This window comes from Grus americana, chromosome 9, assembly GCF_028858705.1.
Source record: "Grus americana isolate bGruAme1 chromosome 9, bGruAme1.mat, whole genome shotgun sequence".
NCBI classification, from domain to species: domain Eukaryota; kingdom Metazoa; phylum Chordata; class Aves; order Gruiformes; family Gruidae; genus Grus; species Grus americana.
This window is the reverse complement of record NC_072860.1, coordinates 7,642,058-7,667,389: the sequence shown is the minus strand read 5'-3', so window position 1 is coordinate 7,667,389 and position 25,332 is coordinate 7,642,058. Positions and strand designations below refer to the sequence as shown.

General features: G+C 40.3%; 1 long non-coding RNA gene across 2 annotated transcripts in view; it reads right to left on the bottom strand.

The window, feature by feature from the left end:
* Positions 1–4,482: 4,482 nt before the first annotated feature.
* LOC129209794 (uncharacterized) overlaps positions 4,483–25,332 on the bottom strand; it is a 34,525-nt gene continuing 13,675 nt past the window's right edge. For both annotated transcript variants that reach the window (XR_008578214.1, XR_008578215.1), the window contains exon 4: positions 4,483–4,594. This is a non-coding gene — a long non-coding RNA (uncharacterized LOC129209794). The remainder of the gene's footprint in view (positions 4,595–25,332) is intronic.

Here is a 25,332-nt window from a genome sequence, read left to right as displayed (position 1 = left end):
TAACCCAGAATCCTACAGAGTTAGCAAACTCCCCATACCTATATCATCTTGCAGCATTTTATCTTCAGGTAATTTGTGAACGGATGAAGAGCAGAAATATTACTTCACATCAAATATGGATTAGTTTGACTACTTCTTGAAGTCAGGGAGTATTATAAGAAAAGAATTGAACTCAGTCTTTATTGCTGTACATTTTAAACATCTTTTAACACGTTACCCGGTCTGGTGCCATACAGACTTTTAACTTGAAGGCTTTTCAAATACAAATGGGGAAAACATATTTCAGCTCTATAATTGCTTTTTCTTCTTTGTCGAAACTAGTGACAGAATACAAGACTCATATCCAATAATGCTGATATTAAAATGTGCTGTTAAAAAAATTTTTTAGGTTTGTGATTCTTATTACTCTGGCAAGCAAATATTTCAGTATCAGCCAGTTACTCTGGCTGTAAGAACAACTCTCAAAAATTCCCTACGTGTCCACAATGTTATAATATTCTCTGCTTTCAGTTTTGCTTCTTGCTTTTTATCTTTTGGTTTTCCTTCATGAAACACTGGTAAAAGGGATCACTTAGTATCACCAATTACAATTTATTTTTTTTTCAGTCCACTGCTGTACTTTATTTTGATGGCCTTTTCAATTATCTCCAGATGGATTATGTTAAAACGTTTTAATTGTACATATTTTCTTTGGAAAAAAAACCCCAAACACATTAAGATGTGGAATATGAGAAATCATTATTGGAAAGAGTTCTTCAGTCTTGAGGCAAGTTCTTCAGTTTGAGTCACTGTTTTATATTTGCAACATACTTAAATTGCATAACCTGAATGGTGTTCCCAGAACTTTGTACTCAAACTAAGCTCCACTGGGAAAGTGCTAGTAAGGTAATCAGTACTTTTTGTAGACTTCATCTGTCTTGTCCACTGGTGATCTTGTAAGTCTGAATAAGATACACAAATCTCTCTCAGATCTGCTGGGTGCTGGCATGTTGACAGAGAAATCATAAGAGCTGAGTAATACCTGAGGTAATAAAATGGACTGTTCTGTAATGTAAATAAGTAAGGCATGTGACAGAAGTTCTGCTCACAACTTGAAGCAAGTAGATCAAAACCACAGCCACACCAAAGATCTTTTCCACTGCTTCCATCAGTTGATATTGTTTTCTGCTTTTTGATTTAAACATCTTGTACTATCAGTATTTGGATAAAATCGGTATTAACAGAAATTGGTAACTTGATCAGCAGCTGTCAGGTTTCAGCAGCCACTGTGTTTACTGTTTTACTTCTGGGAAAAATAGAGGAACTGCTGTGTCCTACTTCCCAAAAGTGGCAAAAGACAACGTAAAACTCTTTCATATCAGGCATGTGTAGGCTGGCTGCAGTTGAGCAGTTTAATAGCCACAGACAGAAGCAGCCAAGATATGTCTATACAGCAATATAGGGATATCATTACATTGGCACTTACCTTGCTGGCTCTGCTAATGCTTGTCATGAAGACATGGCATCCAGATGACAATAGCAAGCGTTAATATGGCTGCTGTTCTGTGCTGGAGAACATGACACCGAATCTCTGCTGCACTCGTACTGCTGCTAGCTAAACTAAAGTTATTGCGGATATAGCAATCATGCTGGGACCACTGTAATATGTTTTATTACATTCTGAGAGTATGTGCAGAGAGAAATAACCCAGTACAAACAGCACAGAATACTGCCCTGGACTTGATTTGCCAAAACACAAACTGAGTGCTTTGAATATTATCTGAAAAAACACATGAATATTGCCTCAGATTTCTGTAATACCTATAATAAAGGCCACAGAGGAAAAAGTAGGATCAATTAGAAGTCCTCTCTGGTAACTGCCAGTTTACACATTTGTGGCGGAATCAAAACTTAAATTGCTCAAAGCATATACAGGGCTTCAATAATACCTATCTATGCAAAGTCTACCTGGCAGTCAGCAACTACTGGTGTCCCTCAGGGATCAGCGCTGAGATCAGTACTGTCTAATGTCTTCGTTAGTGATTTGGGTGATGGGACAGAGTGCAGTCTCAGCAAGTTTGCAGACAACGTAAAATTGGGAGGAGCTGTCAACATTCTGGATGGCAGGGCTGCTCGTCAGAGGGACCTGAACCGGCTAGAGAAAGGGGCTGACAGGAACTTTGAGGAAGACAACAAAAGCAAACACAAATTCCTGCATCTGGGAAGGAATGACCCCTTGGAACCCAGACAGGCTGGGGCCAACTGTCTGGGAAGCAGCTCTGCAGAAAAAGATCTGAAGGTCCAGGAAGACAAGTTCATATGAATCAGCAGTGTGCCCTTGGATCAAAGGCAGCTAGCTTCAACCTGGGCCACATTAGCGTAGCCAGCAGGTCAAGGGAACTGATCATTCCCTCTCTTTGGCACTTGTAAGACCTCTCTGGGATATAACGTCCAGTATTGGGCTCTCCAGTACAAGAAAAACATTGACATACTGGAGTGGGTCTAGTGGGTAGCCACCAAGATGGTTAGGGGGCTGGAGAACATGATGTGAGAGGCAGAGAGAAGTGGGCCTGTTCAGCCTAGAAAAGAAAACACTTACAGTCAGTCCTTACTGCTGTCTACAGCTACCTGATCGGAGGGTACAGAGAAGATGGAGCCAGATTCTTCTTGGAGGTGCACAATGCTAGGATGATAGGCAAAAGGCACCAGCTGAAACATGGAAAAGTGATTAGATATAAAGAAAATATTTTTACCATGGAAGTGGTCAAATCTGGTGCAGACTGCCCAGGAGGTTGTGGAATCTCCCTCCCTCCCTGGAGGTGTTTAAGACTCCACTGGACGTGTGCCAGCACAACCTGATCCCATTAGGCCTGCTTTCAGCAGGGAGTTGGACTGTTGGACTAGATGACCTCTGGAGGTCCCGTCCAACCCAAATTATTCTGTGATGCTATGATTCCTAGATGTAGAAAGAAATGCTACAGGAAGCTGTTGACAGCTAACCTGCATGTGGCCAGAAAATAATAGAAAGAAAAGCAATCTGAGCAACTATGAGCCTGTTGGTCTGTCTTCAACAGGTTTTAAGACTTTCAGATACATTTTAAAGGCAAGAAATGTTAAAGACCAAGAGATGAATGGACATTGAGATAATATCCCGTATCACATTACCAGCAGCACACCCTTCAGATCATCCTAGTATCTTCTTTGATAAGAAATTCCAGGTAGTTTTGACCTGCTGTGTTTAAATAGCTCTTTAAGTTTTTCAGTCTGAGGAAAACATTTAGTGCAATAAGTATAAACCAGTGAAGGATCTGATTAAACTAATTCATGCCAAAGAGAGAAGGCTGAAAACTGTTTCCTAGCCTGTCTTTTCAAGGTCTGAAATTGGGGCTACCTCTCTCTTTAATATTTAATTTTGCCATTCCCATTAAAAAGCTGTGGGAGGTAATATATGTCAATGTCAAAGATGGGCCATGTTATCAGTATCAGAGAGGACTGAAATAACCTACAGAATGAAATGAAAGATCTTGGGGGTGACAGCATAGGAACTGGATGATATTTAATTGCACAGCATGCAAAGCCATGTATTTAAGGGATTGCAGCCAGCTGGAAATGACTAAGGAAAAAGATCTGGATATGCTGGCAAATCACCCGCACTCCGTGTGGTGAGTCAAAGGGGTATGATGCAGCTGCACAAGAAATACAACTCAACAAAAGGCTGTAATTTTTACTGACTTTTTTGATGCTTCTAGATTTCCTACCAGAGAGTGACCCTGAATATTGTACGGTTTTTCAGAACCAGCTTTTGAATTTTTAGAAACCTTTGGGTTTCCCATACAGAGAACAGTAAATGAAAAGTATGTGTGTGTGCACAGAGGGAGACCGATGGAAAAAGAGGTAACAGGGGAAACACTGAAGCAAAAATATAATTTTTAGAGATTGTGATTTTCCGTTTGAATAAACAGCCATTAATTCCAGAAATATGTCCACAGACTACTTTTGAAAGCTTTCGGCACCATCAGTTCCACTAAGTACTACTACAGTAAGTGATTTTAGAGGGTATGAATGCAGGGATAGCAGGTGATGTCTTACCAGCTTTTCTTTCGGCGATGTTGTTATTTCTATGCTAGACCTATAGCAAAGATTTTGCACGCTTGAAGTATTCAGACAATGTTGTTCATAGGCTGTGAAAGCCAGAAGTAACAATTTTCTTAAATTGAATCATATTAATAAGTTCTCTTATTCTGCTCTGATAGTTTCTTATTTTATTATTATATACATTATTAACTATGCTAGCAGCAGGACATAACAAATGCAAAATACTTGTTCAAGAACACTACTGTTTTCAGCAGGGAATAATTAAGAATACATTTCAATAACATTTAGGATTCTAATGAATAAAAGATAACTCATGCAGGCAACTCAGACGCCTGCATAATTTTCTCCAAGGAGGTTAAAATGCATGATGAGTGCCTAATTCATAAGGAAGCACTTTTGGGTCATATATTTCAATAGCAGACAAGATGTGATCAAGGTTCAGGTAACATACAGGTTTGAAATGTCATCTTTCCTGCAGGAAGCCTTCAAAAGGATGTCAGAACTCTTCAGTGTAATTCACCTGAAAAGCAGAAAATACCTCTGAGAGGTGGAATTTTAGAGCTTCAGAGCTTTGCAAACAGGACATGTATCAAAACCAGAAACTTTACCTCTCATTGATGGAGTGCACTGATTGCGTTTTCCCAGCTGGATCTGAGTTGGTAAACAAGTGCTAAGCACAACTGTGCTCCCATGTCCATAACAGCAACATCATGAAAGCAGTAAAGAATATGACCATCAAACTGGCTTTCTTTCAAATCCTCCTCCACTCCTCTAATTCTCCTAATTGCCAGATGCAGATAGATAGTTTTGTATCCCAAAATTGCCTTGATTTTACTTCTTCTAGAAAAATAACAAAGGACAGAATGTGTTTATGTGGCTCAGTCCATTCAGACTGCCTGCCTAATTTGGTTCAAACTTCGCTGCCTACAGCAAGTGGAGACTGTAGCAGCAGCATCTTAATCCTCTTTGATTCCACACCACAATACTGTAACAGCCTGACTAGAAATGACTCTTACCTCTTTATTACTCTTCACGTCAACTGGCATTCTGCATGCATTTTGGGGGCAAGGGGTGACATGGGGATTGTGGGGAGAGAAAATAACAAAGCAAGTGCAAGGGTTGTGATTGTACAGAACAGAGGCTTTAGATAACCAGGATTGAAGAGACAGGCATATGGATCCACACACAGTGCTGTCCTTAAAACAGCAGATCTGAAAATTGTCAGAAATTTCTAACAAACAGAGCACAAACAAGATTAGTTTGTTGGTTTGGGAATTTTAGATGCCTGCCTGTCAGTCACTTTGATGAAAGCAAATGCTGAAGTTCAGTTGCAGTCTTTGTACTCCCTCAGCATAGCCTCCCTTATGCAACTCCAGCTGAAGGGTTTTTCCAGGTTTTCAAAAATTCCTCTTTAAGATTGAACCAAACCCAGAGAATTTATTTATTTATTTATTTATTTATTTTTTGACAAGTTACAACTGCCCATCCGTACCAAGTGAGCAGACAGTAGCTAGGACTCCTTGCAAGGCACTCCGGGGTTTTCAGACTGACATTAGCATCTGGGAGGTAACCAGGCACAGCCAGGCCTCTGGTGCAGACTGACGCTGTGCAGGGCTGCTGCAAGGCACGCAGAGGAAATAACAGGCTTTGTGTGGCCCATTTTATTGCCTATAGAATGGGAACAAGGATTTTTCTGCCCCTTTTTGTCACTGTTGCTCAAAATGCTTTTCAACTCATAAATCTGCTTGCCTGGCAGCCTGCTTTGTCTGTATAAACACAGAGATGGCAACTAACTAGTTTCGTTCCTATTCCAAGTTGGGATAAGCTACAACAGAGCTAGATTTAAGGCAGCTTTGTCCATCTACCTCTGTGCTGTTGCCAGGATACAGAAGACAGATTGGGTTTTGGCTAGGTTGGTTCTTATGATGGATGGGCACAATGAAAGCTCTTCTTTCCCCTTCAGCATAGCTCCCTTCCTAAAGCAAGCCCTTTCCCTTCACCGACTACCATGTCACATGGAAAGAGCTTGTTTTCCTTTGTTTTATTCTTGCCACCCCACTTCTTTCTCTTTCAAACCAACTTCTTCCTGTTATGAGGGAGACTAAATTTCTGTGTCCAATTCTGCAAGCTGTATTTTTCTAAAAGATTATGACTATTTCATCCATGGGCAGTGATGTGAATTTAAGCTGCTGATCTCCTAGTTCCAAAGGCCTCCAGATTTCTAGAGCTAGGTGATGCACTCCTAAACTTTTCAAGCTTTTAAGGATTTAGAGCCAAACTTGGTAACATAATCAGAATGAATCCTATGCTTAAAAGCCAGAAAGTGAGCCAAAATGGACCTACAAGCATTAGTTTTAAACTCTGAATTGACATGTTTGTTTAAAGTCAGTATTCTAGGTGCTGCTTGGCCACAGGAGATGTAATTAAAATGGTGTTTGTGACAAGGAAATCAAAACCCTAGATGTTGGCCTCCTTTACCCACGCTCACTAACTGCAATGATTTAGCCCAAGGAATATGTGGTGATGTTTTTTTTAAAGAGCAAGCATGTGATGGAGGCATATCAGGCAATTTGACGGTGTAATATTGTCTGATCTCCACCAGCCAGACTCTGCAACCAGCAGCGGGAAACAGGGCATCAGCTGGCAGCTCTAAGTTCATATTCAAAAGGCTGAGGTACATCTTGCAAGCCATCTGTGGCCTGGTCTCGGGGGGACAGAAAACACACAGGAGTGCCTTGAATTCTAATGCATGCATTGACTTCTCAGTGCCCTCTGCACTGGCACCCTATTTCCCTCCATGCTCAATGTCATTTACCTCATACTTGCAAATACAGCTGAGGATCTATGCTAAGCCATCACAGTTCAGCTGAGACACAGTGCTTTGTAATATCCTGACCAGATATCTGCAAGTCTCCCTTTTCCTCCCATTCTCTGAGCAGAGTTTCTTGATTGGAAATAAGAATCTAATGAGGATGAGGAAAGAGCCTCTTTGCTAAAAATGGAGTTAAGATAGGTGCCAGATAATAGTTCTCTAGTTTCTGAGAAACGCTACGCAGCACAGATCTTGAGACATCAGATACCAGAAGCCAAGCAATAACTTACTTGATGTATCTGTCTTTTCATTGACCAATCTAGGGAAATCATGTGAGATTTGCCACTCACTCACCATTTTCTGGAGATGTTTTCATGGGAAATTGTTGTTACTCCTGATAAACATTGTGCAAATCCCAAACAGGGAGAGGATGACAAGAAAGAAGGGTTCCACTATGAGCAGAATAATTACGTGAGACTTACTGTGGTGCAAATGAAGTCAGTATTTGGCCCTAAGCCTCTATTTTAAGGACGCAAGTCTAAATGTCTTTCTGAAAACAGCAGTTATAGTACTTTCCAGCAAATTAGGCAATATTCCAGGGGTACAGTTGGGTTTACTGGAAATGATCCTTTAATTCATGGTAAATGAAGGACTAAAAATTATGATCAGGTCAAGAGACAGAAGGTCTGAGGTGCACTTCAGAATGTAGATCAATAGTCAGAAAAATTCAAAATAGACTGCCAGCTAAGTGTCAGTGCAGATTTTCCTCATGAAATGAATAAAGTGCTGCTCTATTGGCAACCTCATTATTCACTACTTAGCAGATGCAGTAATGACTTTAGGCAAATGTGAATATTGAACCTGAAAGGTCCTAGTACCATAAGCAGGAAATGAGTATAAATGACAGTTGGGTTATGTTGTGGCCCCTCAGAGGGGCAACAGAGCAGAAAACAGGAACTCAGAATTTGAGCAAATTGTTCCTCTGAAGCAGAGCTGCTCTGAGAGTAGGGGGATGGAAAATGAAGCAGAAAAAACCCCTGTGAAGTTCCTTTCCTTGTTTACTGTCTCTTTCTTTCTTTGAGAGAGTAGAGGCCCTGTGAACGTGACACATTTCTAGTAACGTGCAGGGGTGGGTGGACGAATCGCACAGACTCCTGCTTCCCTACTGCACCACTGATGGGGAAAAACATGAACCATAGCTTCCTCCATAGGAATGCCAAGCTAAGCAAGGAGTAGAGTATGGGAAACACACATAGGAAGTCTGCATGAAACATGCTACTGTATATAACTTCAAATTGTATTTCATCAGCCGATGACCCCTATTTTGTTTAACAGCCTGACTAGCTACGTAAGCAGAGCTGGATTATTCCAGGAGACAATGTAGTGCCCACTCTGGTTCTGACAGGTCAGAGTGGGTTCGAAGCTCCCCAGAAGAACAGATTAGACTAAATTTTGCTGGCCCAAAACCCCTTTGATCAGCAAAACTTCAGTGCTGTGATAAAGCAGGTTTGGGGTGGCAGTGAGACAAGGCCAATAGTATCTTGTGGAACAGAAGTGGTCAGTAGGGTTTAAGAGGAAAGGGAAAATGACAAGGAGTCATTTGGGATCTCAGGGTAAGCCTGAGGACAGCTGTGAACTGCAGTCAGTCAGTAAGGTTTCAGACAAGAGCTATCACATCAGCAAGCTTTGGGGGCTTTGCAGAAGGCTTTGAAAGACTTGGATAAAATAACTGCTTCTCCTAGAGATGCAGCTCCTTGCTCTTCATTGGCAATTCTGTGAGGAACAACAACTGCTCCTCCACCGGCAATGCCCTAAGAGGACCTGAGGCTTGCTCTGTAGGCTGAGAAAGAAATGGGGCTAGGAGGAGGAGATCTGCCCATTTCCCAAAGCACCCTCTCCCTCAGCAGGGACAAGGATTGTCTGTCTGGTTAAAGATTGTCTGGATGTTAATCCCAATCTCCTTCAGTATGTGTACAGGAGACAATCTCCCACCACTCCATGCTGCCAGCTGCTTTGCTAGCACTTTAAACTGTTGAAGTGGTAAACTACTCAGGCTGATAACCTCTCCCTAAAAGTGGAAGCTACTCTACCATGTTTCCACCAAGAAAAACATCTCTCAAGAAGATGAGAATGTAAGTCTCAGTTATTCTTTTTCAGGACTAGACAGAGGAGGGAGCAGGGTCTTTGTGAGGAAGCTGGCTCTGGAAGACAGATATAGAAATGTACTATTGCACTATGGATATTTTAATGAGCTGTATCGTGTGTATAAAAGAGATGTCAGAATAAATTAGATGGGGCATACTGGTACTTTTTTAAAGAAAACAAAGGCACAATTGTCCTTTTCCTTCGAGGAAAAAGAATAGATGAAGTGATAACTTGCACTTACTTGAGGCAGGTAATGAATGTCTCACCATAACAAGGTGCAGTCTGCTTAACAGATCGTATGCATGGTGCTTTTTCATGCTCCCGAAAGCTTAGAAAAAGCTGATAAAATTACAGGATGTTATGAAGTTTAAGAATAGCTATGGCCGTGGTTAAGGATACTGCTGCTATTTAAAGTGCATGTGTATGATCAAAAACATTTTAGAGCTCCCAGATTCTCAGATCTCTCTGCAGGGTAAACACCACCTTTATAATGACGAAGCAGTAGTTTGCCATCTCAACCAATTGTCTTAAGCAGTTACTCCAGAAGCCATTTCAATCAATTGGGTTGAACAATTCAATTGCCACCTAAAGTTTGAATAAAATTACCCTTAAAACACTCCCCTAAAAGTGGTAATTTACAAGGAATTCACAGCTTTTGGGATGTGGCACCTCCTGCGGGCTGCACTCTAACAAGGTAACGGGCTTCAATTAATTGGTATTTTTTGTGGTTCCATGGACCCTAATAAGACTCAACATGATTCTTTTAGAAGATCATCTGGGGATCCTTACGGTTCAAATAGTATCTACATTTCTTAAATCCCTCTGGCACCTTTGAAATAAATGTGATTGAAATAAACTGAAATCTATTTGTTATACTTAATTTTTATCTGTCCTCTGAATACTCTGCAAAAGGTTGGATGAAAAGAGAACTTAACAGGCCAATCTCTTCCTTAGTGAGACCAGTTTGCATTGATAGGAACCCAGAAAAGGAAATGAGAACTGGAATTCTGTCAATTTTCCTTGCTATTTCTCTTCTCTGAAGTAGAAAAAAAAACTTTTTTTTTTTTTAGGAGATGGCAAATCTATGGACACCTAATGGAATTCATAATGATCAGACAAGGAAAGGTGAGGAAAACTGTTTTCTGAGGCCCTCTGTAAGACACTCGGATTTCATCATAAAATAAATTTTATTCACAACTCTATTTTATGTTCAATGCTGTAAGCAAAAGTAGCTGTGAAGAAGCATTTCTAGAATTAAATGATGCAGCATGGAAAGGCTTAAAATTACTATATACTATAAGCATATATTGAAAAATCTACCAGTCAGCGTTTGTAACAAGTTTCTTTAGCTTCTAACACTTACGTATTGTCAAACCAACAGACAAATTAAAGGGGAAACTGAAGCAGCTGAAGACCACTCCAAATTCTGTCCAATTCTTATTTGGTTGCAAGTGAAAAACTCTTGTGCCAATATGGCACAGAACTGTCCTCAGAAATGTTAGATGAGGGTGTCATTTCACAACAGATTGAGGGAGGCTGCTCTGGAAGCTGTCAGTTTTATGGCATCTGACTTGGTGTCATGAGAGGAATGTGTTGCAGATCTTGGCCTGTGTTCAATTTAAAATTGGAAACATGAGGACTATAATGAATTTAGCTAAGGGGAAGCTATTATAAACTGCAACATCTAAAAGTAGTTGTTTGTATGATGTGTGAGGGGAAGCCTTGCTATTTGCTTCAACCCTGAGCAGAGTGTTTCAAAAATGAGAAGAGTGCACAGGGAGGAACTCCCCCCCCAGTCTCCAGCTCCCTTTGTAAGTACCTATCCTTGCATGTAAATTTTAAATGCCTTTTGAAGATCATGGCATGGAAATTACTAAATGGAGTCTCCTAAAACCCACAGTGTACATCACCATTGTCTCATCTGTGTCATTTCCTTTGCAGCTACTGTTCAGCTATCCTTAAAAACACCAAGCAACCCCACCCTATGTCTCAAGATTTCATTGGACATCTGATCACTCGTTTACATCCTTTTTCTGTGTTTTTCTTAAAGGCACAAGCCAAATATGCTGTTAATAGGAACAGGGGCAACCTTTTGCTTTTTTAGGATGTGTTAAGTCCAGAAACACTTGGCATTTTGAAAAATGTCCCAGAAACTAAAGATTGCCTGCCCTGCCTCCCTGTGGTTAGTGCCCTCCATAGCACATCACAGGGCCGAAGAGCACAGCGTGTCCTGCCAGCCCCTGCCAGGTTCACAGCAAACCCCTCCTGCAAGGGCTGCCCGGCCAGCTTTTATAAAAGGCTGCAGTTTTATCTGCTCTGCTGTGTGCAGATGGCCCGTGATTTCTTTGTGGGTTCTCTTCAGAGAGGGCTGGCTTAGCAGGATCCGGTGCTGGATGGAGAGAACTTGCACTGAACTGATAGCCTGCACACCTCTTGAAAAGGCAGACACCTAGCACAGCTAACGAGCTGCCAGGCCTGTAAATGGAAATTACCACATATGGGGTCCCCTGCAACCGCTTCATGCATCATCAATGCTCCATCTGCCCCCCTCCTTTACACACGAGCTAACGCTCAGCTGTACAGAAAAGAAACCACACACCCCACCCCCAATTTGTAAAGAGCGCTCTGGACACGGCTCTTGTCTCTGTGCTGGCACGGCCCTACCGAGGGGCTGGGGAGCAGACAGCTCGCCAGCAGTGCTGCAACTTGTTTCTCTGACTTATTTGAGCCTGAAAGTATTTTGGAATAAGCAAAGGGGAATTCTATGTGCTGTGGAAGCCAAAAGCATCATCAGTGGCAAACCAGCATGCCAGTAACTCTGGAGCTTCTCTAATACCTCTTTGATTATGAAGAGATATTAAAATTACCAAGTAAAGTAAGACACATTCTAGTGTAAATTAGCTGAACTCTGAGCGTGACTAAGTAAATTAAAATTATTCTAAATTAACATATTAATCTCAGAGTGAGGTTTTTCAAAGGAAGCTTTTATAAATCTCTTAGCTAGAATTTGGGTAAATTTCTCTTTTTCCAATCTAAAGCCTGATTATAACCCTGGTGCAGTAGGCTTGTTTGCTTTCTGCAATAGGCTAAAGGGCATTTGTTATTATTAGCCTTTCCCTTTGTTTTACAACAAAGAACACTTTAATGTTGTTTCTATGAATACTGAAACACTGCTTCAACATTTTAGAACAATTTTCGTTATTTGCCTAAAATAATCACTTGCATTTAGAACATTTTCAAAACTCATTAATTCTGCTGGCTCACTGACCCTTGAAGCGTAGCTCACAAAGGATGATGATCTATGCACCTGATTTTTCAGTCTTTAAACACTGCCGATTGCTTTTAACATTTTTAACCGCTCTTGCAAAGTTTAAACCTAGTCTTTCTTCTCTCCACCACTAGAGGGCAAGATGTTCTCATATAACTGCTTAACAAAAGGCTAACAAAAGTGCGTTCGAGACGGTAATTTTAAAAGTACATAAACTTCTCTGAAAACAAGAAGATTACACAAATAAGAAAAGGAAAGAATAAATATAGTCCCCCAAACTTAGACAATACTAAATAGTTAATAGTGATACAGAAAAAAAAAGTAATATACTTTGGGAAGCCGTATAATCTCCTCTTTAGCCTGAGATCCCATGTCTGCATTTTTCAATTGTTCTAGAGTTATCAAACTAAAACAAAATTCTTCTAACTACAAATAAATAACAATGCCCTGTGAGATGTATGTGTGTGTCTCAACTTCAGGAAAATAGTTTTAGTACATTATTTTTTGTTCTTTGCTGATGAATTAACGACCAAAATATCAATAAATCATGAATAAACAGATCTTTTACACACAATCTCCTATCTGTTAATGCAGTGTTGAGTCTAAATCAGAATTGCACAGATGTGAGGAGATATTTTCCCCCCCTATGTTTTTATTAAGTATTTGCTTAAAGGCCATGATAAATGAAGAAAGAGCTTTTCCTCCCTCCAGATTCCTCCTCCACACACACCCCCACCCACCCACCTCCCGTAATTGGACAACCTGACTTTCACCAAGCATCACTTTCAAGAGTTCTCTCACCACTGCAATCTGAGAACAACTGTCCTCTGAACAAGCACTTTAAGGTTCTAACACTTTGTGAATGTCATATTGGTTTTGAAGTTTGGGCACGTTTTGTTGGACCTGTGCTGGCACCAGCTTGCTTATTTTACAGTGCACATAGGAGGATCAGCCAGCTACTTGCTGTGAGATACAGATGTCATCGGGATCGCCATTTTCAGGTGTTTCCCAGATACCATTTTCCAGGGGATTGCCATTTTAAACTGCAGCTAAAGCACAACTCCTTCCAGCAGATCCCCAGAGGAAAGGCAAATGGAAGGACTGTGCCACATACAGGTCTAAAGCACCCTGAGGCCCAAAGCGTGACATGAGCCAAGAGGTACGCTTAGCACTGGGGGTGCAGTCTGTTATTGGTCATGTCTTTCTCTTGCATTGGTGATCCATCCCAGATATAAATTTTTAAAGGACTATTATCTCACTTTCCAGAGAGATAATTTAATATTAATTCCCAGAATTAATAATACATACAGTTCCTGGGGAAAACTGTTATCCTTGCTTTCATAACGTTCTAGAGAAATACTAGATGGCACTCAAATTTGCCGCAAAAAGTAACAAGTTGCAGCAACTTTTAAAACTAAAGAAACATTAGCTCACACAGTAATATCTTTGCTGAACAGCTCTTCTACAATTTAATAGGAAACAAAAGAAGCATGACATTTTTACACTACACTGCCTCCAGCACTGACTAGGTAGGAGGAGGGCTGGATTGAGATTAAGTCCTATTTAGTCTGACCTAGTAAAGTTTTCCATTTAAATTGTTTTCCTGTACTAATGGTAAAGGAAAAATAAAACACATCTGTGACAATCAGATGTATGTTACTCCCATGAAAGCGTCAAACAGTTTTCAGAAATTGCTAAACAACGGCCCTGCATTGATAAGAACAAATGGGATTTCTTTCTCTTTACAAAGCAGTGTTTCTAGAATAATTCCCCTACCAATGCTTTTGTGAGTGGTGCTCTGAACAAACTGGTTTTAACAGGTTCTCACTCATTCAGATGGCCTACACTGAGCTTCTCTGGCCATGAGATTGAATGAATCTTTTAATTAAACACTTGTCGGCACAACTCACTGACAGATTTCCCAGGAACTGCTCATACTAAGCTCCTTTCTCATTTATGACTTATACCTAGATCAGAGAGATAATTGATCTGCAGCTCCATCAAGACAGACTGTGCAAGCAGAGATGACTTACAGCTTTATTTGTTCAGCGTCTGGTTCTTTACACTAAGAGTGCTGGATTCTACTTCAACACCAAAAAACAGCCATAAACTTAGACATCTTGTTTATGTGGGATATACTTCCACCAAAAGGCATGTACTACCTTCCAGATAGCTCGTCAGATGGACTGTCCTGCAGAGAAACAGTGAGATAGAAAATGTGTCTCCCCAGGGGCACTCATGAGGTACCAGTCACTTCAAGTACAGTAACAATGCAGCTGCTGTTTCATCTCCTCCTGCCAATTACTGATATAAGGGCCTACAAGACACAAGGCATAACTGTTGCCTAATTCCATCTGAGTAAATCTTTAGATGCATTTTTGCTTCCTATACCTGAATCAGAGGAAAAAAAGCTGTGTGAATAATTGCTTTTCTAGGTCTCTGATTTCTGAATGGAAGATAAAAAGGAATAAGGTGGATTTTTTTTTTTAAAAACCAAACCAACATTTTAAAAGTGTAATTTTGCTGCTATATAAATCCTTGCTTTGCCCGCATCTTAAGTACAGCATGCAGTTCTGGTCTCTGCATCCCAAAAGCAGCTGAATTAAGAGAAGGTAAATAAAAGGGAAGCTAAACAGATCAGAAGGATGTGCGGTACGGTTTCCTAGACGTGCATGATTTCCTAGAGCTACATTGTTCGTGTAGTTTTTACAACCAATATCACAGCCCTCTGTTCTTTAACAAGGCAAGGAAGATTGTTTACTACTTGATGAAACCATTCCCACGAGCATAAAATTGACTTTATATTTTAAGTTTGCTAATTCCTTCCTTTTCTCTGTCTTATTTTATGTGGTTTTCCTAATGTAACATATCTCCAAATCACTGACAAATGTCTGCCTGAGAATGATTCAAACTAGTGTGGCTGCTTTCTGAAAATTACATCTTCTTATTAGCTTAAATCAATTAAAAAGGGCAGAGGGTTCTAAAACTCTTCCTATTCAGTCTCCCTGAGAGTATTTTCTCTTCTGGGGAAGTTGAAGAGTACGTGCCTCAAACTACTTCATCCATGTTTCTTTGTGGAGCAATCCAAGCAAAATGAGTGGAAGTTGTCTATACACAATTCTTCCAAACATGTAAAATAACCAGAAATCCTAGACTGTTCTAATCCACATAGTCTGCCTTCATAGAGAGGTAATGAAAATGTTGGAGTAATGTGTTTTTTCCCCTGAACGAACACTGTTCCTTTTGTTTCTATTTCCAAATAAATTACAGTATTTAATATTAATGACTCAGATCAAAAAAGGACAGAAGAATACAAGTGGTTGGACTGAGAGCCACTCCTGTGGAAGTGATACTAAGCGTCACTGATCTGATTTTGAATAGACTTGCTCTCACTTTCTCTAGAGCACGCACTTTGCATGTTTCCGCACATTTGAGGAAATCTGACTGCTTTCAAGAAGCAGATATAAGAAATCAAAAATTCACCTGCACAGAAGTGGATACTGCCCAGGTAAGTGTGAGATCCAGTTCCAACACTTTCTCAATGCCTTGCACTTGCAGCACTACCAGCATTCTTCCATACTGTACCCTAGTGCATGGCTTTCCTCAGAGCTGGCATGAACCCTTCACTGATGAATGTTTGTCACAGAAAGGAAGTGTTCTGCCAAAGTTATAACTTTTCTTAAAGATACATCTATTTCACTTCAAGAAAAATAATTACAGGAAAGTTTCTGAGATCCAAGATAGGCCTGATTACTTCTGACAGTCATATAACTTATTTTCTTCAGCCAAAAGTGGTGGCTACAGTAAATTAAAATACCTGCAAGGTTTTAGAGTCTTTATCAATGAAGCAGGAAAACAAAATGCTGGAAAGTTGTCAAGTGAATTGCCCAGAGATTCTCCAGCCAGGACTGGATATATGAACAGTAGAGGAAATTCTGCTGTCCCTTAGGCAAGCAACAGCTCAGGTGCAAGAAGTGAAGCATGAAATCTAATTACCCTCAGCATGCAGGGCCCATAGCATCAGTCATAAAATTATCCTGCCTTTTTGAATATTCATCCTCCTGGATTCATTAATTCCAATGACTTCATTTTTAAGTTCCCCTTCAACAGTACCCAAATTCATGTGTGCAACTGTGTTATATGACTAGGCCAAATTCACCATTGTGAACTGGGCATAACTTCCAAAGTTAGTCGAGGTCTGCAATAGCTGAGTTAGCTTACTAACTGTCCTCCATTAATTTAAAGTAGTATTATAAAGCAGATATGACAATATTGAAGAAGGAACTTCAACATTTTTGAGGTTTGTTTGGTTCGTTGGGGTTTTTTTCTCCTAATATATTAGCTTTCTCTACCTCATGAGGAGAGGATCAACACCGGTCCTACTCTGAGATGAAAGTGTTTCCACACAAAGAACTGAGCATCACACCCAAATTAAGCGAGTCACTTAAATGAGCATCACTGCAGAGTGCTAAATGCACTCTGGCTACTCTGGTGTGATATCGCAACTGTGAGGCCAACTTCAGTAGCTCAACTTCACAACGCCTGCACCTGGGGATGCTGGAAACTATTGTAAAGGAAGTTAAGAAGGTTCAGGGTTTGCAAACACATCTTGTGTATTTCAAAGTCCAAAGTCTGGTAGTTGCTTTCATTCATACCATTTATGCCACTGTATATAATCTGGAATGAGACTTGTTGATCAGAGCAAGTGAAAAGAGAACCTGTCCCAAAACTAAACAAACTTTCCGATTTCTAGCAGAACAGAGCAGGGATTTAGAGTGAAAAAAAAATTCTTAAAAAGGTAACTGAAACAATACCATTCCTCCCATACCTACTTTCTATCAAGGGTTGCTTTCTTTTCTTATCTGCTGGCCAGGTAATGCCATCACAGCAGCACATTTTGTGTACAAAGTGCCTTTGTGATATAAGTAAAACCAAGTATCAGTGAGAGTAGATTATACCAGAAAGCAGAACTGCTATTGTCAGAACAACTTCAGTGTGCCCTTGGGATCAGTGAAGCACAGGTCTTATTTTGTTAACACTTTGAGAACCAGCTACACTATTACATTTCCTTCCCTTTTTGGTCAGCAAACAGTGCCACCATATACACTTCCTGCATCCATCAACATTACCAACCTATTCCTCTCTGCCTATTCCCACAGAACTGAAGGGAAATAACACAAGTTCCTAGTCTTTGAATCACCAGAATGAAGCTTTTCCCTTGCCTTGCTATTAACTCATTCCAAGAACTAAGCAAGTCAGGCCAGGCAGATCTCAGGCTGAGTCAAGGGAAGGTTTCAGTAAGCAGTTGCACCTCCCTTAGTTCATATGCTTCTAGTTAAACACCTGCAATAACACCTGTCTTATAAATGCTGCTGTTAATTTATGTAGTTTTGCTTTATCTTTCTAGACATTTGGAGACTCATGCTGTGAGGTGTGTTTTGAGTCAGAAATTGGTCAGTGTAAGTTCTGTGAATAGATGCCTGATTTCAAACATCTCTTCTAGACTATCCTGTTGTACAGAAAGGGGAGGGTCGAAGCTAAGTTGTGAGCAGCTGAAAGTAATTCCATTTATACACTTGCAAATATTTATTCATTCTCTATGGCAGATAAGTAGGTTGAGCCTACTTAGTCATACCAATTGCATTTGTCCTAAAGTATTCTTGGTCCATTTAACTGTGACCATGGCTGATCTACTTACAGTATCACATAGAGTAGCATAAAGCCACACCATGAGGTCAACACAAATATTTCTCTGCTTCACCTACTCCTACCCAGTGTATGCAGCCCCCTCTGGTGATGGAGCCTCATAAGCTTCAATCCTATCTCCTCCTGAGGTGCAAACATCTACATTAATGTCAGCATTCTCCTAAACACTGGCAGAGTCATTTTTGCTCAGTCCACATTTTCCAGAGACTGGGAACTCCTCTGCCTCCCAAATTCTATTGTAAAATGATTCTATTCTCCATGACCAGTGCAATCCTGTTTTAAAACAGATTATGAACTTCCATCTCTCATGCAAATGCTTCACGTTTGATATTGATAACCCTTGGACAGCACTTTTAGATGCACTTTGAACTATTGCAGCTAACCGGAAAGCTCTCATGACCAACTGAGCACCATTGCATTGGGATCTGAATGCAAGACTTAGCCTATTTCAGATATGTTTCACGTTCAAACAGGTTTGTTCATTTATCCTGTCTCTCTGAGGAAGTAGAATCCCTCTCCGCCCGCAGAGCTAACCTTCAGACTGTTCAAATGGGATGAGGTGATAAAGGAGGAGATCAGAATAGCCATTGCCGTTACCCCCAACATTACCGATCAACTGCTGCCTGCATGCCCGTGTCATGAGGGGATATTCGAGACATTTCACCTGCAGAGGCAAAAGAACCAGCCAAACAGGAAGCCTTGCACACACCTAGCATAAAATCTGTATTTGTCTGAAGTATTACTAGCTTATGAACTGCCTTTTTGGGGTTGGGTGTTTTCCTTTCTAATGACTCAAATAAGCTTGGTCAGCAGAATTGATGTGGTCCTTTTTTTCCTGTGCTGCCATGCACATTTTTAACTCTTCCATTTGAGAAGCACTTGAGAAACCGAGCTCTGTGATTTAATTAAACATAATGTGAGTGCCTACAACTGCTTGGGTGCGTGGGGGTTTGGCACCCTGGCAGACAGTATTGCAGACAGCTACCCCAGACACCTGCGCCAACACACCTCATTCTCAGAGTGCAGTAATCCTGCTGCTGTTGTCCTGCTCGCTGCTGTGCCGGGGCAAAGACAAGCCAAACAGTGCGATAGTTGGTTGGGACAAGAGCAGGTGAAGCACTTCAACCCCTGGGAATGCAAACCAGCCCTAGGCTTCAGAAAAGCATCCATAAAGCTGCATATCATTCCTTTGTCCTTTTTTTTTTCTTGCTAAAAGATAAGTTTCATCTCATCCCAGCCAATACTAAATCTATTTGATGTTTGAACCTCTATGTGATATCTGATTATTCTGATGTTAAGTTTACATTGTTTGAGCCTAAATCTGTAGAAAAACATGGGTAGCGTATGAATGGAAGCTTTCTAAGCAGCCATTATTTGGAAAATGATGTCTTTGATCCAGATTTCTTTATGACTCATACAAGAGGGGTTATATAAGTTGTTACTAATATTAGAAATGAATGGTGGGATTATTTTTAAAAATGCCTGTTTCCATCTTTACATAAAAAATAATGTTATACTAACAGAATGTGTATTTTTTCAAATTCCTTGTAGAGCTAATTGTGTCTAATGCTTACAAAATACATATATTCCATTTCATATATACTGTTATATCAAAGCTCCATGAAGTCAGCAGAAGCAATCCTGTTAACTGCATGGGCTCCAGATAGACTTTGGAGAACACAGGTTTCAAGCCCTTTCAAAGGGACCTGTGCTGGAGCAAAGAAGAAATATAGATGAAACTACTGTTTTTCCAGATTGTAATGTGCATTATGTCTCAGATTTCATAACATATGCTGTCAAATAGCTTGTGCCTATCCACATATTTGGTCATCAGCAGAAACAAGTAGCAACTTTCCAAAAGCCCCAAAAGGGCTTGTTAGGCCCTCAAGATAAGATCTGCTTAGTGGTGGTAGTAGTAGCAATAGTACAGTAGTAATCAATTTTTACTTACCCAATGCATATTTAGTAGCTAGAAGGTACTGTTACAATGCTTTTGTAGCTATCTGCCCAATACATGCCTTACACACCAATCTCGGAGGTGGTGGTGGTTTCTGGTTGTTTCACTCACCCCAGTGCTGAGGACCCCTGAAATACACCATCTTGTGCTCTTACACCGCCTTCCCCAGCATTGCTGCTAACAACAGAACTGGCTGCTTTTCACTAAACGATTTTTAAAGCATTTATAAAACACATAATTGCATTACTGCTTTTAAAGGGACTACAGTTTTCAGCTCTGCCTTGCTGGAAGGCAGCATGAAAGCCTAACACTTAACAAAGCACATCTTTGTCTGCTTCTAGTCAAATACATCTCTGCTACAACAAATTAGTTTTAGGCCCTTTTGACCACAGGCTGGGCCTGCTTCCAGCTGAAGCTGGGTTCAAAGGGAGTTGGTAAGGACAGTTCAAAGCTGGGCAGATAGCAACTTGAAAGCAAGATGGAACACAAGAAAGTGAAATAGGTGAAGGATGGGAAATATACATTACAATTAAATAACAGATAGCATCAGCCAAAGCAATTAAGTGGGTGTCTTTATGCTGGTTGGGTTTTACGCATTCAGGTTCAACTACCACATTCAATACATTGTTGTGGATTCGCTTGCTTTGATGGGAAACTGCAAGGACTTTGATAACTGGCTGAAAAAGAGAACATTTCCAGTACAAGTTCTGCTTTGCGTTATCACGAGTTGTCAACATAACAATTTTCTTCAGAACTGTTGAATGTCAGATAGGAGGCAGAACATAAAGGCCAAATCCAAATCCTGCTACATGCTAAAAGGAGGGGGAGCCTACATTATGGCTTTAGTATTATTTCTGGCCTAAACTAGGACTTCTGGATTCCCATTTTGCAATTTTTTGAAGAACTGATTATTCCCCATAACCTCTATGTGCTTTTCCTAGATAAGCTCAAAGATACATCTTCTGCTGAGAAACATACAATCTAACTTCAGAATTAAATAAGCTTTACATAAAGATGCAATCAAACTCTTGAGGGAGCTCACCACACCATAGGGCAATCAAATCCAAGTGTTCAATCTTATTCTTAACTTCATTCACATCAGACCACTGCTTCCTTCATCTCTGTTATTTTTCTAGGCAGACCATACAACAACTCTTTCTCTCTCCTCTTTTATTCACACTAGCCTAATTTTCAGCAAAGCTTTTGACAATACAGATGAAAGCGCTGAGCTTGTTTTGCACTGCTACCAAGGATTTTCCTCTCAAGGATATCAGCAGGCTGTTGGTATCAGCAAATCCAAAGTTCAAACAACTGTCCTCATAGCATTATAATTCTTCATAAATTTCTTTGTGTTCTTGAAGTCAAACAAGCTAACCAAAACAAGGCATCTAGCCACTCATTGCATTGAAGAGTTCTCCATTTTCTCTGAGTTTCACTTGTTCTCAGGATTTTCAGCTAAGTGAAACACTTTTATATATAATCTTGCATATTGGTCATGGCTCCATAAACCAAATTCCCTTTGTTTTAAAATTTTTAAGTACTCCCACTGCTTTCCAAAAGAAAATATTTTCTCACATAAAAAGCAAGCAATGCAAGAATCATTTGCCAACAAAAGATAAACCACTGAAAGTGAAAGTACTCAATGCTCATGAACAAAAACCCCAAGCAATAACACAGCATCTTGGGATTCAAGTTGTCTGACTTTCTCTCCATCCACTACTTGACATTTTCTCTCTCCCTGCTTATGTTGTAGAGGTTTAACCAGAGGCTACCGAACTTTAGCCACGCTAGCCTCTTCGGTGTCACATGTTCTGGCAATTCTGTTACTTAGAAATGACTAGAGACTACAAAGGTTCAGCGTTCTCAGCAGAGGTAGTACTTGCAGAGAAAAACTGCCTTTTAGAAAAGTGATGCAGCACAGATAGTACATAACAAGTGTGCTGTGACGTCATGGCAATGACTGTGTGCAGCTAGGAGAGGGAAAAGCAGCAAGGGTGGGGAAAAAGTCCAGAACAACTCAATCTTTTATCAATGTCTTTCTGAAAAGCCTACCAAGTTTGGTACCTTCTTTCTCTGAATTAATACAGGGCTGAACTAAGTACTCCACCTGTCCAGCAGAACAGTGCAACGACTGTTCCCATGTTCCCAAAGAGAGGAAATAACTGACTGACAAGTGTGGGGACAGAGTCTCCAACCACCCACTCGTCCTCCGCTCACTTCCAGCTCAAATGCTCCCCATGCAGAATGGCTGGTGAGTCATAGCATGGCCACAGCCAGCAGTCAAGTAGGAGAACAAAAAGGGAGGGAGGGAAAAAGTCTTAGCTCATCTGTCTTATCTTCTTGGAAGTGCAAGTTGGGTCCCTGTGTTTAATAGGGTTTTTAAAACTTCTTGGGAAAGCAGAACCTTTTAACTGAACCTAAGCCTTATGGATTTTGCTGATAATAAAAACAGTTTTTCACATTCTTAATTCTTCAAAATACATCTCAACATAACTAATGGTACAGCACTAATCCTCCGCTCCCTTGGCATTCATACCCAGAGATTTATTGACAGTGTATTTACATTCAGTACTGCACTGTAACTTAGCCAAACTCAGACTTAGTGCTTTACTTTTCCTTACCATTCTGTAAGGATAAGAGTATCTGCTTTTAGATGTAAATTTCCAGTATCAGATTGGCAGTTTTAATAGCACCATTATAGATCACTAAGGCTTTGTTCTGCTAGGTTTATATACATCATAAATTCAGGCATACTGGATGCAAATGCATGCCTGCAAAAATAAAAGTTTATTGCAACCTAGTTGAAAAGCTAGTCTTGGATATTTTGATGAAATTTGAGACATACCTTTAATGCTGATCAATGTGCATGTCTGACTATGTAAGTGCCCATAGAATGTCTCGTTCAAGAGGCGTATTTTATAGGACTTCATAAAAAAGGCATCAAGCGATAGAAAGAAAGGTAGAAACCAGCTGGTTTTGCACTGAGCCTTCAGGAATAGCTCACCAAGCCTTCCCCAAAAGCATCTACATAGTTATGGCTTTGGGGTCAACAAGTGTGTTTGAACTACTTTCTTAAAGCTTACTGGTAGGGATGCTTTAAAAAGGAGAATGGGAAAAATATCCTATGCACTGAGCTATCCTCTTACAATATAGCCATACATTGATACTGCTTTTGCAATATGCAAGTATCTACTTCCACTACAGGCAATAACTTAAGTAAATTAATATTACAATAAAAACAAAAGTTCACGCAGTTATTGAACTGTAACAGTAGAGAGCAGCCACTTCACAGTTTCACTGCAGTTTTATCCATGGTCTGGACTGTGGCTAGCACAGAGTTAAAACAAGGAGCATGGACAGGTCTCCAAGCACTAGAAAACCAGTTTGCACTGCAAATTCATTTGGGGGCTCCACAGGAACAGTTCCATCTTCTGCTATAATATGTTAATATAAATGGATGTGTCAGACATTAAACCATCTGTGCACTTGCTGTAGGCAGTTCCACTTGCAGGGCTTCAACAGCAATGTTATTACAATGGGACTCCATTTGCTCCAAACCTTGCCTCCATCACTGACTAGGCACAGGAACAAAAAGCCTTCTTGCTTTGTATACTTGTCCTGAGTTTGGAGGAAGGGACAGACAGGAAGCAAAGAAACATCAGTGCAGAGATAGGAAGGCTTTTATTGGCTTGGCACTACACAAATGCAGCCTGTTTCTTTGCTCCTGTCAGGAGGTTGGAAGAAGAGTTTCTGCCAACCTCTGTACAATCAGTAAGTTTCCACTCCCTAGCAGCGTGAACACACATTTTTTGCCTCCAAGAGGAATGTGAGACCATCATGTGAATAGGAGTGGTGCAGAGTCCAAAGGTCTCCAGCAGACAAACAATCACTGATATTGATGAGAGCAACATACCTGGATAAGTTGAAAACATCACTGAAAGGAAAAGGATTTTGCTTATCAAGGCAAATATAAGAAAGGGAACTGTTGTCAATTATAGCTGCTCCAGTTCCAGGTCATGGAAGCACTCAGCCCTGAAACACTTTTTTGAATCCAGCTGGTTTTATCTGAGAGTAAATGCCAAGGAATGAGGGCAGGCAGTGACACAGGTCTGAACTTAGCTGTCCCTGTAAAAGAATTACTTTTATTGAGTAACATCTCTTCAAGGAAGTGCGTGTGATACATAATAGAGAAATAAAAAAGAAAATATGCATGTGATTTGTTCTAGGATGAATTAGAAAATATATAAAACATCTGTCCTCAAATATTTTATTATTTTTAAGAGTCACTTCGGAAACTACTCAATAGCCTAGGAATGGAAGCTTTACAATTATGATTACTGACAACATTTGGTTTTGTAAACTTTACTGTCTTCTCCCTCATCTGAAATTCTCTGTGCTTGCGTTAATCCTAGCAGTGATTTTTCTTACAAAAGGAAGATACAGTAGTCCAGTACCTTTGACTGTAACAGGGGAGGGGTGTTTGTTAGGAAGATTCAGATATCTATCTGCAAATTACCTCTGGTACATTCACTCAGCCCTCAAGAGCTCCTAGCTGCACTGTTCTAATTTTATGTTGGCATAAGAGACTGTTCATAAGGCTGAAACGTGGACAAATCTTTAGTCCCATTGTCTCCAAAAAGGCAAAAGATTAAAGGAGGAAGTTATAACAGAGAATGACAATCCGAACACTTACTTTAAAAAAAATCTACTTTAACTCACATTGAAGACAGCACTCCTTTTAAACATGTAGTCTAGCTGTCCTGGATAATACCGGCACCCCTTGATCTGCCTGTTTATAGCCCTGACCAGTGTCCAAGGGTACTGCTAACTGGAATCAGAGCACTATTGAATATACTTTCTTCCCTCTACTTGAGGCTACAGCAAGCAAGCAGTGACTGTTCTCTGCTTTCCTGACTCTGCAACTCTTCTGTGCTCTGACTGATCTAGGGGAAAAAAGAAGGCCCCACAAATAAACAATGAATTTATCCTCACATAATTTGATCCTGAAGGCTCACAGCACAGCAGCAGCTCTAACCTCATTTTGCAGAGCTTTTCAGTGCTGTAGCAAGTGAGAAAGAAAAAGAACGTGGCACCTCTTTTCTAGGTGGTGGTGGTAGCAAAGTGCCATTGGTTTGGGGGAGAAGGAAGAAGGTGGCACAGCCACCCCCAGCTTGGGAAAGAGATCACATGCACAAGTTATACAATATTCTTAAATTCACACTGCTGACCCAAATAATATCCAAGTACTTCCTCATTATTTACTGCTTTATAGACTTAAATGCAAGAAAAACTCTATTATAGTCAGAAAGTTAACACAAAAACAACCACTCACCCACACAATCCAAGTGAGTTTATCTACAAATCCAGACA